At 44.2% G+C, this 18,392-nt stretch overlaps 1 long non-coding RNA gene across 3 annotated transcripts in view; it reads left to right on the forward strand.

Annotated features, from left to right (window-relative positions):
* Positions 1-14,599, forward strand: part of LOC113459159 (uncharacterized) — an 88,519-nt gene extending 73,920 nt beyond the window's left edge. For 2 of the 3 annotated variants that reach the window (XR_012578928.1, XR_012578926.1), the window contains 2 exons: positions 6,509-6,651; positions 11,687-14,599. This is a non-coding gene — a long non-coding RNA (uncharacterized LOC113459159). Of the gene's footprint in view, positions 1-6,508; positions 6,652-11,209; positions 11,432-11,686 lie in introns of all 3 variants that reach the window. The other variant, XR_012578927.1, reaches the window with a different exon arrangement.
* The last annotated feature ends 3,793 nt before the right edge of the window (positions 14,600-18,392 follow it).

Consider the following 18,392-nt stretch of genomic DNA (forward strand, 5'->3'; position numbering starts at 1 on the left):
CATTAATCCAAGAGTTTTCTCTTCACTTGTGTCCCTGCATAACCCTGTTCTAAAGATTTGGAATCTGACAGAGACAGCTGCTTTGAATATCAGGTTGCTTATTTGAAAGGCTAACTCTTCCTGTCTCAGGAATTTCTAGGCATGGCATTTTAGACCTCAGAAGAATGAGAAAGCTACTTCAAGTTGAAGGAGTCCCCAGTCTCAAGTTCAGGCCTGGAACTCTCTAATGTGTAATGTATAACAGAGAGGAAGTGCACAAAAGGCTGGACCAGAGAGGTGGCTCCACTTGTTCTGTAGCACTGCACTCAGTTCCAGTGCTGAAACAAAAACCTTAGCCGGTGGTGTGAGGGACAGATGTCTCTAGAGGGTTGACACTTGCTGTTCAGGGTTCTCAATCTCTGGAGGAGTAGTGTGGAGGATGAGGTTAGTAGTATCAGCAAGCCAGCAACACAGTTTCGCTTCTCCATGTACCCACCTCGGCCCCAGAGAAAATCTCTAAATGGCCTTATACCCCATAGTCCTCTGCTCATGGCCCTAACAAGCAAAGACCTTGCAGCCAAGACAGCAGTAGGAGGCTGTGTCTAAAAACCCAGAGAAAAGCCCAGCCCTCGCTAGGCCACACAGTCCCCAGCATCTCTGTTTGCTGTACTGAGGGTACTTTGTGTGCTGGTTTCTGGCCCTGCGCCACTGCCTTGTGTCACACAGGAAGCTGAAGCCCTGCCAGCTGGGAGCCGCTTCTGGTCGGTATCTCCAGCCATCGGTGCTTGATTGGAACCTGTTACCCAGGCTCCTGACCTGCCAGCCCTGCAGGTCTCAGGCATTTGCTTTCCCTTTTGAGCCCTTGAGATAACAGAGTCTGTTCTACTGTGATTAACGTGTTTAGGAAATGCCAAGTCTGAATTAACTACTGCAGGGTACTGGGACTCTTTTGCTTGACTGGCAACATTTGCCAGAAAGTAGGATGGACGGTGTTCATGCCCAAGAGCAGGGCAAACCTCTTTGATAAATCTTCCCCACAGAAGCAATTCTTTATCACAGCAGTGGCAAGTCACTCCTAGTTCCTTCCTGCTCTATACCAGCATTGTTTCCACTGAAATACAGGGGTCATTTGAAGGGTAAAGCTGCAGCCGTCACTCAAGTCAAGAGAGCACCACCTCCACCCTTCTGAAGCAGGGAGAGAGGAGACATTTCAAGACTATTTGGCTGCTTTACAGTTTTGCTTGGTGAACATAAAAGAGACTTGGAAATTTCAGAGGCCTCCTTCAGGAAATCCTTTACAAGTTCCTTTAGTAGATGGGTTTTACCTCAACAATTCAACTAATCACAATCAGTCACTTGATCCTGGAAGAACAGGGAAATTGTATCATGCACATTTCATACAGGATTTACTTAAGCATTCTGAGTTTTAGTTCTTTGGCACCTGTGATTAGTCCTTTTGCCCGTAATTTTGGCTGGAAATAGTACTGATGCCTTCGTATCAGAGAAATGGGCTTCCTCTTCTGAAAAGCAACAACAATAGTGTCAGCTGGCAGGCTAATTTCTTGCAAAAATCACAGGCAAACAAAGTATGCACAGGTTGGTCTTCCAGTCCAGTAGGATAACAAAGGAGACATCTGTGCCTGGGGATGTCCATTTTCCTCCAGTTGCAGAGGGAGAGGGAGGGAGGTACCCAAAGATTACCTTGCTGATAAGTGTAGATCACCCTGGTTATAGCAGTGCTGCTAACAAACTCTGTGGTAAACCTTCCTGCAACACAGTATCAGGAAGGCCACCTTCTGATACTCCTTTCCTTTTCCTAAAGCATTTTTAAATGGGACTTTTTAACCATTTCTTAGCCTCAACAATATGTTGGCCATTGTGAGAGTCTGTCCAGAGGACCTAAAACCTCAGAGGTGCTGGCACGGCAGATGCGGAGGAGCAGCTGTGGGGAGGAGCAGACCTATTTACCTTGTGTGCTGCTTAACCATATAAATGTCTTGAGCACAGAGGAAACTTGCAGTCAGTTTGGTGCAAACAAAATATTTCAGCATAATTTTAGTAATTAAAGAGGAATGCTGCTTTTAACTAAACATCTGTTACCTTTTTCTGATTGAATTAAATAGTCATAAACCTCTGAGGCTCACTATTACTCTCTCTTCCTTTCTATCTTAAATCTCTTTTCCTGCTGTCTGTTTTATCAATCAGTGATTGTGCCTGGGGATTTTGCAGTGTCTCTTTTTGATCAGACTAGAAATGTTTGTTGCTAGATTTCTTGCTCTCTGAAGCCTTGCACACACAAAACAATCTTTTAAAGCTACTCAGCAGAACTTTTTGTGGCAGCAGCTGCCTGCCCTTCTCTGCTGATGCACCACCACTGCCCTAACCTCTGTGGAGGGACTGATCCTGGAAATATTTTGATCCTGATATGAATAAGGCTGCCAGTAGAAGCAGACAATGCTTTGCCATCATACAGTGGTATCTAACACACAGGAGCATGGACGTAGGCTTTCTCTGAATTGCAACAATGCTTCACCTGCTCTGCGAATTGTGTTGAAGCAGTGTAAAGTGCTGTGACCAAAGCAGATGCAGGCAAAACCATTTAACTCTGTACCCTATCAAAGAATTTGATTGTTACCATCTTCCCCCTGAAGAGCCATCACAAGCAGTAGGTGGTGATGTCTGAAAACTGCACGACCTGATTACATAGTAGTAGATCATAGTAGGGCTGCTCTTCCAGCCTTCTGTCTCTTCAGATCATTTTCTGTTGCTTTCTCATCACCTTATCGTCATCGACCTTCTGTGTTTTTCTCTCTGCACTCTTCAAATATTTCTGTATTAGTGTTTTAGGTCACCTAAGTGAAGCTGGAAGAAAAACTGATTATGAAAGAGCAACAGCGATAGTCAGCTTAGCAGCACAAAGCCGTGTACCCAACCCCACTAGGTTCCCTCGAATGTAAGAGCCTAGCCTCACCTGACCTGTGGCCCCAAGCAGTCCTGCCTTTGTAGTGCTTCAAATTTGCTGCAAATAGGTCACCCTATCTAAGAAAGGCTATAAGAAAAGAATCCTAAACATTTTCATTTCTGAACTGGCAATAATCTTGGACAGTGCATAATAGAGCCTATAAATAGCACTTTGAGTGTCTGTGATGTCACAAACCACAAGAGCGTCTCACTTGTGATTTATTACATCAGAATCATGACTTGTTCATAGGCTTGTAGTTTGCAGTTTATTTACAGTCCGTACACCCACTATTATTCCTAAGCCATCAGTGTTATGCAGATATATAAATGCTGCCTGGAACTGAAACAGTAAACAACCAATTAAAAGTTCAACCTCCTCCTTTCTGATCTCTTCCTATGTGATTAACTGAGGATGCTGTTGCATAAATTACAGTCGTGTCAGATAATGAAAAATTGGTGTTCTTTCATTCGCCTGTGTATCACATTTACACTAAAAAACACTTGTAGAATTTTTAAAATATTTATTCTCAAAAATAATTTCTCATTAAAACTGCATTCATTTAGAGACAATTTCTTTCCTTTTCTTCACTGCAAGATTGTTGTTTTACAAGACTTCCTAGAATAAAACATCAAAAGCTAATTTCTGGAATTTAATGAAAGAAGAATTTTAATTCTTTTTATAGTTCTGCACTGCACACATATATATACAAATTGGTTTATCTAAACAGCAGCTTGAAAAACCAGAGTTGGACAATGTAATTAGGAAGGGAAAAGCTTGCTATTCAGATCAATTAAGCTAAGTAACATTCAATTTTTATGTCACATCTTTTTGGCAGAGGGGGTAATCTCATTTACTTTGACCACATTTTGGAAGAGGTCTCAGTTAAGATTTAAATACATGCCAATATAAACCCCAGGCCTTAATGAATCCTGAATGTAATGATTTTAAGATTGGAAAAATTCTTTGTTCCACTCCCTATCTATATCACTGATTATTATTACAAGATTATTTGGTTTTGAATAGCCCATTTGCAGAGAAAGGCACTCACCTAAAAATCTACAGAAAGAACTAAGCTATTTCAACCAGTCTTTTTTCAACTACATGCATTTTAAAATAAAGAAAATCCCACCCTGAGAAAAATGTGTGATTATATTCAGGTACCTAAAAACTGGTATATCCGGGTATCTCAGAGTGGACAAGAGAGTAACTGTATCATTCAGAAATGGCAAAATGGGAAATAATTTATACAGGTCCTCTCAATTGAGTATCAGTGGACCTGGCTGGTATCAAAGATTACTGTAAAGCACTTCTAAACATATTGTTCTGATTTACTCCCTCACTTTTAAAAAAATCCCTTAGGTGAATCTAAGGCTTTAGGAGAAGAAAAATAATTACCAATACTAATGTCCTGTACAATACCTGGCTCTATGCCTCATTGTTTCATAGTCTGTGATCTTAAAAATGTACTCCTCAGAACAGAAACTCCTTTTGTATTCTCACAGTACAAAGTACCCTAACCCAGCTGGTCAAAGGCAATCAAACACTACATGTCAGTGGGATTTGCAAGACAGACACAAAGGAAACTTTTCTGTAACCAGCTGGCTCTTTCTAAACATTCATTTGCATTAAAAGATTTACAGTGTTAACGGCCCTTACTGGAGTTGGAACTGAGTGCATATAAGATGGTTCAAGGTGCATGAGAAATCAAGTTTATTGAAGTCTTCTCTGTACAGATTTTGCATTAAATACCTAATCGTATTTTTAAGTAGTGAGTTGGCTAGCTAAGGTGTACCAGTGGCCATGAAAGAGAAATCTAATGCGCAGTGTGTCAGCAGTACTTCTTCTAGTTGAGTTTATATACATCTGTAGGTGGCCTCAAAGCTGGGTTTTATTAATTGTGATCTGCTTTTCTATATGAGTGTTTCCAGACTCTTGCTGGGGTAGGCAGAGAGTTTAGTGGAGATCATGGGAGAGCCATGTGCTTGCTGTCTCTTAAAAGAAGAGACACAAGGTGCCTTAAATGGAAGAAGAAAGCTTATCTTTGTTCAAAGAAAAAATATTTGTGTACACTGGTACTAATCTCAGGTGTTTAGTCATCAAGGAAGAAACCTTCAAAATTCAGAAATCAAACGATTAAGCAAATAAATAAATAAATAGAGAAAAAAAAATTAATGCTCCCTGACTATGAGGGACATTGGTGAAGAGAATTCTGTTTTCAGGACTTTTTACGCAGTCATGACAGCTCAAATCCCATTTCCCTTTGATCGAAGTACCTAAGTAACCCCTTGATACCGGGAATTGCAGCTCTAAGGAAAATATTGCAAAACTTTCCTGTATTGCAACTATGCAGATTTTTTTTGTATCATCCGGTTGCTGGCCCACTGCCACTGGCACAGAGCAGTGCTGGAGGCTGACCGGGTGCTTTCCACAAGTACCCACTGTGGATCTTCCTATGTCTCACCATATCCCTGGACATGTGGTAGCAGCTACTGTCAGAACCTGGGCAATGGCTAAACAAGCCTCTGCTGGCACCTTTCTAATGTCTTATTTTGGATTTAGAAGGGTTAATAAATACACTGATTTGTTTTTCCTCCTCTGTAATTAGATCCCAGAGTAAAAATGTCATAAGCCTCAAGTACATCCTCAAACTCCTGAACAATAGAAGCTGTGTTAAAAAACCCAAAACAACTGTCTTCCTGGGAAGGATGGATGCTCGGCAGTGATTCCCAGCTGGGTTTCTGGTGTGAGCCTTGCATGGCCTGGCTGGGGGCACCGAGGGGGCTGCCTGTGACTGCGGGGGCACCTCCTGCTTACCTGGGCTGGGCTCCTGCCAAGCAGGTGTTTGTGGCTCAAAAACTGGCAGGGTGCTCTGTAGCAATGTGGAGAGGTGTTGGGGAAGGGGGAGCCTGGGCAGGTGGGTGAGCAGCTTGCTCACTGCTGAAAGAAGTGGCTTCTTTCCAGCTTGGCAGAGGGATAGGGTGGACAGATGCTCTACACTTGCCCAATTTATCTTCTGGAGAGGTGCCTTCCATCTCTGGGTCTGTCAGCTCCCCTGCACTAAAAATACCTCCCTGAAACATGCACTCCTGTGCACTCAGTTGTGCAGAGAACCTGACCCTCAGCTCAGCTGGCAGAAATCAGTCTTCTGTGTTCTTCAGGAAGGGCACAATCAGCTGCCCAGAACCATTATCAAAAGAATTGGGACACAGAATTGCACAACCCAGCCTCTCCTCTCTTCCTCCTCCCTCTGACTCAACAAGTGGTGTAAGTTCCAAACAGCATCCTTATCCTACAAGTGTGTTTAATTTCCCTAACAAATTGAGGTATTAGGGATCTTAAACCCCAGATGTTTCTCAGAGTTATGTAAACCAAGAGGCACCCAGATGCTAATGTAAGAGCAGAGGGAAATTCCCTTTGGGAACATGTGCCTGGCCCATGGATGTAATGGGCTGACAAGCAGTGTTATTCAAACTGAGACATGCAACAGGCTGAGACAGCAAAAGCCCAAGGCAAGAAGAATGAGGTGAAGGTGTAAAGTGACACACTGTTCCTTTTCTTTTTCCTCAGGAGGGCCTTGGGAAAATTAGAATATACTACAGCTATACCTTTCAAATCAAGAGTCAAGTTCTCCTGTGCATGAACTCAGGCAAACAGTAGAAAGCGGCCTACATGACAAGAAGTATCAGAAGAAATAAGATGTAACAAAACAGGTAAATGTTAACAGTGTTTCCCAGTGTACTGTATTTCATTTTCCCCTCCTTGTCGCAGTCCCCTTTTGAGATAAAGAATTGTCAACTGGAAAAGAAGAAATTTCCTCTTGTTTGTTGCATTAGGGCATATAGGAAGGCTTGAAAAATTTTAGGAATTCGAAAATTACTGTCTATTTTTAGAACTGTCACAAACACTAAGTCTGTTTCCCAGAGGTCTTTCGTGGTGACCTTCAGATGTTGGCTATGAAGTCTTTGAATTCTTAGAGAAAGTAGCTGGGTCTTTTTTCCCTTCCAACCGCTTACTTTGTCCTTTCAATTGAAGAGATGTTAACGAACACACGTTGTTATAAACAGCTGTTCCTGCCTCGTACTAGAGGTCATCTCTACCATAATAACTCTGCTGAAAAGAAAAAAATTATCTCCCAGTGTGGGTTCAGTCCTGTGTGAACTTTTGCTTTCCTTTCTTCTGCAAGGCTCTGTCCCTCACCCAGAATGGGCAGCCTGCCCCTCTCTATCCTGGAATGTCCTGTATTACAGGCATCAGTGACACAACCTAGTCTTATCTTGTACTAGGAAATTATAGAGCTATCAAGAGGGAGGAAAATACCTTTTCTCTCCCTCTCCTCCCACCAGTCAACTGCAATCAGCACAAGCTTTACTGTAAATGCAGTGGTAAGAGGAAAAAGCAGCCACAGGAGGCTTTTTGCTGGTGTGGTTTATTATTACTGAGAAAATAAACTCCAAATGCAGTACTGAGATTTGCTGGTTACACCATTGCCCCTCTAACTGTATCTTGTTTAGTGGAGGCAAAAAATGAGATTAGAAACTGTGCAACCAGTGAGGCAGGATTTTATTAAATGCTGCAGCACCTTGAGGAGTGAAGGAAATGAGCTATAGGTACCTAATAAAAGCACTTCATAATGTTTTGAGGACATCCACATGTGTATGGGGCCTTTCCAAAGGGACCTTCAGAAAACTCTGTTTGTCTCTTCTCATTCTATCTCACCTCTGTTGAGATACCAAGGAATCCAGGGCTGGGCTATCATTGGGCCTTTCTGGCTGAAGGATACTGACTGCAATAGTGTCTGACTCAGTTTCAGCCTAGTGGCCTCCTGAAACTCAATATGTGCCAGATATGAGGAGCTCTTCATCATGCAGGTATCTCCAAAGGACCAAATTGAGGCCAACTTATCCTGGCATGTAGAGTACTAATCTGAGTCACCATTGAGTCTCACCAGACCAGGTTTTGAATCAGGTCAGAGGATCAGTTGTTTATTGTCAAAATCCTGAAGCTCTCTATCTCTACTTGCCAGGAAAGCTGTTTAGCTTCCTGCCACTGTTTCAAAGAGCTACTCGTTTAAAGTGGCCTGTGCTTGACTTCTCCTTAGTGCAGCTCCCTGGAGAAGAGGAAACACAGTGTCACCCTGGGCCAGGGTTGGCTGCCCTGGGTGCATGACCTTTGCCATGCTAACCTGCCCTCATCTTGCCCAGCAGCATTAATTGCCTCCTAGGGCAGCCTTGTTGCCAGCTCTGGGAGGCTGGGACAGACAGCTCATGCTTCCACTAGTTAGGAGCCTGTAATAGCCACTTTGGGTCCTGGCATGAGAGAAGGAGAGGCTGGTAATACCCCTGCTTCAGAGCCCCATCAGAGTGGAGGAATCCTCAAAATGTGGGTTAGTTTCAGCTGAGCCCCCTCCCTCTCCATTCCAGGCTCTTCCTCATCTTGTTTCAGCTCTGCACCAAAACCCACGTGAGGAGGGCGTGATGCTATTTATTCTTGTTTCCTCCCTCTCTGAGATCCTATCAGAAACACCAGTCTGAGTCAGAGGCAGAGGCTGTGACTGAAATGAGAGAGAAAACTCGGAAATGCACAGATTTCAGCCCAGTGTGGCTACCCCAGCTCTTTGGAAAACTGGGCCTCAAAAATGTGTGAGATACTCAGCAAAACAGCAGCTAAAGAAAGACTATGTGAATTAGAAACTGCCTAGCAAGCAGCGAGAAAAGGCGTGGCTGGCTTGTGGTAGGTAAGGAACAGGACTCAGAGGAGTGTTGTAGCATGGGTGTTACATGACCTTCTACCCTCTTGCAATATCTGCTATTTTTGGACATTTGCTGAGAAGAATCCCTCCAAGATCGCTCCTCTGGTTTATTGGGTGGTGATAGCTGGGTTTTCCAGCACAAACAGAACTGTGCTACAGTGAGAGGTTTCCAGCAGTGATATTTTTCCACATGCATTTGGATGAAAAGTCTTTTAAAAGCCTACTCTCTGCATTTGGCAGGTAGGGGCAAGGTACAACAAACCAAAAACATATGTGCAAATATCCCAGTCCCAAACACTTAGATCTAGCTGTTTACAATACATTTCATTGCATATTAAGCAGCACAGATCTGGAAAGATCTGGAAATACTTCCTAAATCCAGATCTCCCAAGCAATAACCATGTTTTGGGCAGATTGCATTTTTATTGCCTTCACTGCCTTGCTGAGATGATATCCCAGTACTTAAGGTGAACTGTGTGAGTAATGGTACTTCAGCAGAATGGAGCCATTTACTTCTGCTGGAGTGAACTGGTGTTTAATGGTCTGTACAGTTACATGACCTCTGGTTGCAATCTGATCAGATAGCACTAACTAAATGCAGTGGAGTCTTGCTGATAATGGAGGCTCAGGATCTAGGGTATTGCCCAAAGTAGGGACAACTGTTCAGGAGGTGGCAGTCTTATATCTGAAGCAGGAAAAGCCCATCACTGCTGGAAAAATTTGCAACCAGTCATGTCTTCAGTGAGAGGTCTAACTGAGAGATCTGGATGCTTTGTGTACTGGTTCTAATCACATTTAATTTTTCTTTGCAGGCTGTTAACAGCCCATTTTTGCCACATCCCAGATGTTTTGACTTAGTTTCCCTTCCTTCCATTCTGCCGTGCCCTCTGGTTGCAGGTCTGATAGGTTATACTCAGCCTCCTCCTTGGCCAGGCAGCAGTACAGGTCCAGATGTGCAGCCTTGCTATTTTCTGCTAAAAAGCTGCTATGGAATGGGTGCACCTAGCAAATGTAAGCCATGTATTCTCATTAACCAGATCTGCTGCTCAGGTGTGTGAGAAAAGGGCACCTCGGTCCTTGCAGGCATGAATGGCTCACTGACTCCACTGGCCTGGTTTGACCATGCAAAGTCAGTCAGCTGCAGAAGTTTGATCAACAACACCTTTAATACAACACTTCAGCTTAGGCACCGTTGCTTATATAGTGCTACTTCTGAAATACTTTCATTTGGACCTTTTCATAATACACAGAAAAGAGTTGTACAAACCATTTCCAAAGCATTTGACCTCATTTTCAGCCTGTCAAGTGGGAGAGAGGCCGTGAAGCATAAGGAGAGTGGTTGGGACCAGGCAGGGAGTATGCAGCAATGGCAGCATTTGTGATATATGTTGTCCTAACAACAGCAACTTTCTCTAAGCCAAGATTTCCTGTGCTAACATCTTGAGGAATCCTTGAGTATGGCCTGTTACCTGAAAGGCACTTCATGCTCTTGGGGGGAGGGAGGAGGTGAGAAAAAAAAAATGATGCTGCTGCTGCTTTTAAACTGAATTTAGCACTGAGGAGAGTAACTTGTTCCCAAACCTGGAGCCTGAAGCTCTGTCTTATGCACAGGGCATGGGAAACAGGCAGAGCTGGAGCAAATATCCCTGTCCTGAGTTTTCTAGGTGAATGGAGACCTTGCATCCATGCATGTGAAGTGCTGCAGGAAAGGGGCAAGTGTTGGTGATAGCCAGACATTTTCTTGTGGACTTTACTGAGCCTATATAGTGGCCAAACTTTTTACAGACCTCAGAGTACCAGCCCCCAGTAGTCTGCTAATGGTGCTTACACTGCTTTCAGGAAAGCAAGGTAAGGGGCCTAAAACCAGTGACCTGGGCACGGTTACATGACAGGTTTGTTGCAAGACAAGCAGTTATACCAGAGCCTCCTGAATCCTTCTTTTGGGTTAGAGCAGCTTCAGTTCCCCATTCAGATCTCAGCCCCAGAACCAAACAGCTAATTTGGGCCTATTGCAAGTGAGATATGAACCACGGAGGATTGAAAGTCACTTTTCTCATCTTGCCAACAGTTACCAACTGGAATTTGACAGCTAAGCACTGCTAGTCTGTGCTTCATCTAAGCTGGCAGCCTTTTTGCTGAAGTCAAGGTCACCAGGAGTAGCACATTACAGTGAAGAGCCAATTAAAGCACACCTGAGCCACCTGGGCACTCACAGCTGGTTTGATTTCTCATCCCTTCTGCTGCCCAGTTTTCACAATGCACATCTACGTATTTAGGTTATAACCCCAGAAGTGTTGCAACAAGTTAGGGCTTGGAGCACATTTTGTCTGCAATGTTTGCACGGTCTGTCTTGTGAGCAGCCAGGGCTGTCCCAGGCACGCCAGCAATGCACGTGGGAATGGCTGGATGAAACTTCCAGGTAGTGAGCAGGGCTTTAGCTCCCATCCCATTGTAACCCCAATGGTGTCAAGCATAAGTTCCCTGAAACTGAAACCTCCCTACCTACTCCTTGCCTGCAGCCGTTACCCAGAGAGCTTGTGGAGCTACAGCAGTACAGATCAGTGGTCTTTGGGAAAGAAAGGGCAAGCACCAGAGTGGTGCTGGCTTAGGCAGCTGCTCACACCCTGCCTACCAAAGCAGTGATCTTCATTCAGAATCTGATCCAATTCCAACCCCTGCTGGCTTCACAGGAAAAATACTGTGGGGTTCTCAGGAAGCACTTGCACAACAGCCGATACCAGGTGAGCTGCGGGCCGAGACAGATGTGTCGTCAAAGCAGTGTTGCCATATGTGTTGCAAGGATGAATGAAGGACATTGGCATTTTGTGTTATTCATATCTAGAGGACCATTTGCTCTTTTCAAATGTAACCAAAATGGAGGGGAGAAGGGGATAGCCATGGTTGTGACTTTAAGACACCAGTTATGAGTGTGAATGTGTACCTGGCATAAAGTCAGTTCTTTCAGTAATGCTTATGTTGCTTTTTTGCTTTTGTAGAAAAATCACCAGCGGATTAAGACCAAGAAAATGGTACGGGCCTTTGCTTCAAGAGAAGGGCTATGACCTGGTGGTGTGAAATTACTGTTTCGAAATCTTTCCCTTCATATTTGACATTTGCTTTACACCTGCCCAGGAGCTCTGACCCATCTCTCATGAACAAACTCTAAGCATAAGAGAGCACAAGTGAAGGATAATATATTTTTTTTCACCAGAATGAAGAGGGAAAGCACCAACTGATGGGAAAAGTCCTCTCTTTAATGAACCATAAGCCTTCCAGCCTGAGGAGTTGTCTATGGCTCACAGTGGAACGGGAGTGCTGGGGTGGATGAGAGGGCTTGGAGTGGTGCACCTTCCCTGACCTGGTCATATATGCTCCTTGTGACCTTTGATTAAATACTAGTTGTTTCTCTCTGAAAATCATTTGCTTTCCACCTACTGTGTCAGTCCTCAGAAAAGCTTGCCTTGGAAAAAAAAGGCCTGGTCATCAGCCTGGTAAGTCAGGATTCTTGTCTCCTCTCTCTCTCTCCTGACCTCTTTTCTCAGCAAGAAGCACATTTGTTGCAGACCCACAGAGTCCACATCAAAAATCTCTGCTTTAGCTTCCCTGGATCTGGGAATATCCAGAGAATTAGAAGAGGGAAATGAGAACAGAAGATGATGCAGGGAGGTATCAAAATAAATAGACAGAAAAAATTAGATCAATGTGTGATCCCAGGCTACCGGATGGGTATGTGAAGGAAAGGAAGGAACAGGACTTTTAGAAATGAATTCTCACCCTAAGGGAAATAGGTGAGAGACATGGCAAATTTTATTATAAAGGTCTCCAAGACTGAAAGACGTCAAAAGGCTGCTAAGAGCAGGGAAACAAAACAGTATTCATCTTGGAAAATGTGAGACATAGGGATCACCACAGCTATGGAGAGGTTCACATTTTTCCTTAGATGGCCCTTGTTTAGTTATGCTCTGCACCAGGACTTACAGCACAGCCCTGCTGATGCCACAGCTGAACCCTGCAAGGTTAGCAAGTGTCTGCAATGGCTGGTCCCAAATCACGTGCCACATGGCTTTCCTTCTTGGCCAGCACCCAAGAAGGAGCTGTAGCAACTCCACAGGGCCCATCTCCGCCCCTGTCTGCCTGGAGGCCTCCCAGTGTCCCAGCCAGCTGGGGGTGGGGGCTGGGAGGACAGCGGTGCTGGTGTAACTGGTTTAGGCTGCATACCAGACCAGAGGCGGTGCCAGACAGCACTGCCCCGGCCCAAGGGCTGCTCCGCTCCTGGGCCCCTCCGCGGGGCACGGCAGCAGCAGGGGCCGGCACCCCGGCTCCTCGGCCCCTCCGCGCGAATGGGCTGCGCTGGGCCGAGGGCGAGGGAGCAGCTTCCACTGAGGAAGGGCCCGTGCTCGCAGGTGGCCGTGGGAAGGCAGTGTGGCGTCGGAGCGAGCAGGAAGGAGCACACACCGGTGCTAGGCCCAGCTGCGAGTCAGGCCGGGGGAGCGAGGAGCGCGGCGAAGCCTCAGGTGCCTCCGGCAGGCCGAGCGAAGGCCGGAGGTGCCTCACATCAGCGCCAGCCACGCGTGCTCAGGGTCAGGGCGCCGCCCGGGGCACCGGCAGTGTCACGGGCTGGTCTGCAGGCAAGCAGTGTCCTTGCAGAAAAGTAACTCTCGAAGTCCCTCTCTTTTGCTGTCCCAAGTTGCCCTTGATGGTAGTGGAAAAAGCCACAGTGGGAGTCCTGTTCTGCAGCATTTTCTCCTTGAACTCCAGAAGGCAAGTTGATGTTGCTGTAAATGCAGCAACACACTTCGCCACTGAGGCATTTCTGTGTGGTTGACAGGGATTCTGCTTAAATGTCACACAGGAGGCCAGAAATATGTTATCCTAGCCTTAACGGCTCTTTCTGCTCCTCCTGCTCTAAGGATGGGCATGAAATAATGAAAAGGGCATCAGGGAAGGATAGCTAGCCCCTGTCTTCTACTAGTCAAAGTCTTAGCTGGAGATTGCTGCTCTGGAGGTCATTAAGCCAAGGAAGCCTCCTTGGAACAAGCAAAGTATCAAATACCTAGACCTTGAGCTGAGACTCAGTCCTCACTGCTATCAGGCTAGAAAGCATGAAGCCAGGCAGGATTATTTCCTATTTTTGTTTGCATTTCTTTTGTCTTGAGGCCCTGTCTTGAGGACAGAATTAAGAAACTTACCCTTGTGCTTCTTTGGGAATTTTTGCATGCTTCATGGATCCTGGGAACATGCAAACTTCCCATCCCCTTACCACAGATTGTATGGGTTTTTAACCCCTGTTTTCTGCAATGCATTCCAGTGAGAAATGTGTCTTGTAAGTGTTTTGTCTCAGATCATCCTGCCCTCCACAAACCAGGACTTGTGGAAAGGAAATCTGTTCAGGCTAAGAATGTGTTAACTATTCATTGCTGACTCTCCCATCAGGGGCTGTGAGCTGTGCTGGGGATTTTGTGCTGGGGATTTTCCACCAGCTCTGCCTATTCCAGCTTTTCAGCTGGGTGCATTTTCCCACAAAGATGTAGTCTCAGAAGTGCCATCTTCACTGCTTAATCACTCAGGTAAAGAAAATAATTTGAGCGTGGTTCTCATGCTGCCTCCTTCCTACCAGGCACTTTCCTTCATCTTGCATTATAAGTGAGACTAAATCTTTCTGAAAATCTATGTGTCAGCACTGAATTATTTATAGTCATGTCAAACATTCCTGAGTATATGGACAAAACCTGGGATGAAGTATCCTAGTGTGCCACTGATGACAAAAAAGTGTTGTGCCAGTCAGAGAGCCAGCCTTGATGTGATGCAGACAAAGATGATTTTTGCACACTGGGGAGCGGGTGTCAGAGGGGTGGTGCTTGCTGTAGCAAAGTCAGTATGTTGTATTTTAGGATTACTTTAATAACCACGTCTATAATAATGTAATTTTCCCAGCTGCTGACTGCAGCAGCAAATAAAAACCTAGAATTATGTTTGTGAATTTGATAGAGGAGATTGCAGACTGTTCCCAGGCCATGTTTGTTCTCTTTGCCAAAGCCAAGTATTACTTAAATAGAAAGCTAGAAACACTATGCTTCAGCTGAAATATGACCCATTATACATGCCTGAGAAGCCACAATTAAAAACTCAAGAAATTCTAAATAATTTCCCCCAAATAAAACTATGGGAGGGAAGGTAATTTTATTGCTGCATAAATTATAAATCCAGATCTCACTTTGTTGATGCTTATTTTCTTTATATGCTATTCGTCCTTCTTTAAAGAATAGCACAGGCCTTATACATCTGCATGTAAAGTATGCAATAATACATCATTATCCTGCTTGTTCTTTATTCATTTTCTATTTAAAAATCTTACAGCAATTGGAGCACTCATCCTCATGTTCAAAAACTGCTTGACATTAGTAACTACGCTCTCCTGTTTCCAAAATAATTAAATCTCCACATCTTCACATTTTTAATTTCATTTCTGTGTTCTGACATATGTATTGACCAGCCCACTCCCACTGCCCTCCACTAAAGGAAACCATGACTAACAGATCCTGTCTTCAGTTAGAGAAGGTCTCTCAACACAGGCACTTAGGAATTTTCTCTGGCTGCTTTGGTACTCGTTGCATTGTTCACACGAATGGGCTGGACCGTTGTCAAAGGAATGGTGAAATCTCAGCCAGACTTGAGAGGGTTCAAGTGGTCAAGGAATTATAGCCTTTCACCTGTTTTGGTCTTCTCAGTCTTATCATGGCAATATATGCTTGCTTGGTCACTCCCTTTCGAAAAACAGTCTGTCTGCTGAAAAAATAGATCTTTTGGTTTGCTCTATATTTAGGCAAAACCAATCTTAATTCCAGTACTATAGAAATGTATGCTTTTCTTTCCACCCTTCATCTCAGAAAAAAAGGAAAACAAAAATTTGAGCAAATCCATCTATAACAGTGTAATATTTTACAAGTCTGTTTAATAGACAACTACAGCAGTGAGGAGGAAGTCTGACAAGTCACTGCTGCCCTTTATGTTATTTGTGCTCTGAAGGCCATTCAGTTTCTTCACTGTCCTTCAGAGTTTGCAGATTGGGCTGTGATTTCTTGATGGGTTTAGTTCATGGGTATAAACTTATTTTCTGCTAATGCCCAGATGGGGTAGAAACTTCAAAACCATAAAGAAACCATTGACATCCTCAATGTCCTGAGGGATGAGGACAGATTACTGAAGGGAAGAGTGAAATAAAAGGTGGGAAAATCAGAGTTGCTGCTGTTGGCTCCTTAGCAAAGCTGTGTGACTTCTCACAGTGGAGTGAATACTTGTCCCCAGGTTTGTTTTTCTAAGGGATAATGGTGGTATTGATAACATGTATATGGATTTTTCTGTATTAAGAATTTTTGCTGTCTTGTTGAGGTATACTAGTTGGGAGTATACACATCCAACTCATCACAGTTCTGGCCCTAGCATAATTTAAACTATACTTGGAAAAAAAATTGCAGCATAGTCTGTTTAAATACCTGAGAAAATAACTTCTCTGTGGTCTGAATGGCCTCTCCATTACTGAAGTATTTTTGTCATGGCTCTAGCAATATATGCATATGCTGGAAAACATTCATTGTAGGCATACCCTAGAGGAACTGGTGTCCAGCTGGCTTAGAAGGTCACCTATGTATCTAACTCTCTCAGACCCACTCAAAATCACTGGGGAAACTAAAGTTTACCTTTAGGAATAACAGTTTAACACATTTCCCCAAGTTCCTTCCCACCTCTGTGAGGTCTTGATGAACAATGTGGTATCATCTTCTCTCAATCCCAAATCCAGTTTACCTGTTGCTCACCCTGCCTTCAGTGCTGCCTTTTACACCAGGCAATAAAGCTGGCAGAGGAAGCTTGGGCTGGGCTGGAGAGAAGGTGGAAGGGTAGGATGAAATCTATCAACAACATGTTTTTAATTGGCAAATAGAGGGACATTTCCCTTTAGTGAGAAGACCTGCACCTGTTATGCAAATTAAGTGGAATATTTGCAGTGTCATACCAGTTTGGTTAAGTTCCACTTGTTTTAAGATACACAGAAATGAAAAGCCTCTTTTTCCCTTTCTTTTCTGCCTCTGGAGTTAATGCATTTAACTCTCAAAGAGGAGACAGCTGATTGTTAGCTTCAGATTCTTTTGATGTTAATTTTATTTTTAAAGAAGCTTGCATATTATTCTAGATTAATTATATCTTTCTGTAAATAAAATTGTTGGAAGGGGTCCACCTCCCTCCCCTCATTCTGCTCAGTTTCTTCCTTGATTTCTTTCATGTGTCCCTTCCCTAGTGAATTAATCTGAATGTTATGTGGTGTTAATTAAGGATCTTAATTGCATATTTGTCTTTACAAAGCCTGCCAGTGTGTACAGGCAACTATGATTGATTGACAGCATGTGAAGAACAATGGAGAAGCCTTAACAAGGCTTGGCAAAGCAATTCAATCAGTGGAGAGCATGCTCAGGGGAAGAGCTTCATGCAAGGATTTCAGGAAAACCTGTGCTGGGTGACTTTTATTTCCTTAATCAACGGCAGGAAACAGTTCAGCCCTGCTGCAGCTGGTGATTAAAGTAGCTCCCCTAAAGCCCACTGCTAGATGAAATAGCCACATGGCTTGAGGTAGAACAAGCTGTTCTGGAACGTGCACTTTTGTCGTTATTTGGAGAAGTCTTAAGAAACTGTGGTTCTTCTTAGCATTGACCTGGAGCTGTTATATTTTGACTTTGGGCTCTGCAGTTGTGACAGCACAAAGTGCTTGTGATGCTGGTGCAGAGAGACTTCCCTCCCAGCTGAGGTCCTGAGTAATTGACCCAATGCTACACAGATCAGCCATCTGTTCTGCTGCCATTCCAAGGTAAAGATCGAGCACACTGGAAGAGAAAAGGTCTGGATTTACCTCAACTCATGCAGAAAGTCTCCCACAGGCAGGGTGAACTTCATTTGCAGCCACCTGCCTAGGATGTCAGGGGAAAAGCCCATTCCAGTTCTGTGCACCATCCACAGGGCTTGCCTGTCTCACATGCTGTGGTCATATCTGGTACCACCAAATCTGAGTACCAGACCCCTCAAAACTTTGCCTTCTCCTCACATTCCTAAGAGGCTAAAACTTGCTGCAAGCCCTGATTTGCAGGAGACAAGTGGAGGTATGGAGATGTCACCTGTAGCCTCTTCAGTTTCCTAAGTAATGTTGGGAAATTTTAGGGCAAAACGGGAAATTAAACCCAGTTTTCCCAATGATGTTTCTTGGGGAGCTACCTCAGGAGCTTTCAGTCCATGGAGCGAAGTAACTCATAGGAAGAGATGCAGTGGTTCAGGAAAAACTCTGAGAAATCACTGCAGACTGGGATCTGTTACATTTGGAAACAGTAGCGTAACGCAGCAGAAATTGCTTTCCCTCCATCTGTCATGCCTGGAGTAGCATTTAGGTACGTAGAGCTCTATGCCAAGGGGTCACATTACAGCCCAGCTCTCTGCTAACCATGTTACTGCATGTTTTTGTCTCACCTGTGTATGCAAGTCCAATCCCTGTTACAACTCAGAGGACAAATTCCTTGCTGAAACAGAGTTTGACCTTATGTTTAGCAGCAGCAATGGCCACTGTTGCAGCAGGAGTGCCAGGTGTGTTCAATTTTCTGTGCAGACAGATCTGCTCTCACCAGTGAAGAAAGCCATCAAAGAGAAGTGTGCACTGTAAACCTC

Source organism: Zonotrichia albicollis, chromosome 2, assembly GCF_047830755.1.
Source record: "Zonotrichia albicollis isolate bZonAlb1 chromosome 2, bZonAlb1.hap1, whole genome shotgun sequence".
Taxonomy (NCBI): domain Eukaryota; kingdom Metazoa; phylum Chordata; class Aves; order Passeriformes; family Passerellidae; genus Zonotrichia; species Zonotrichia albicollis.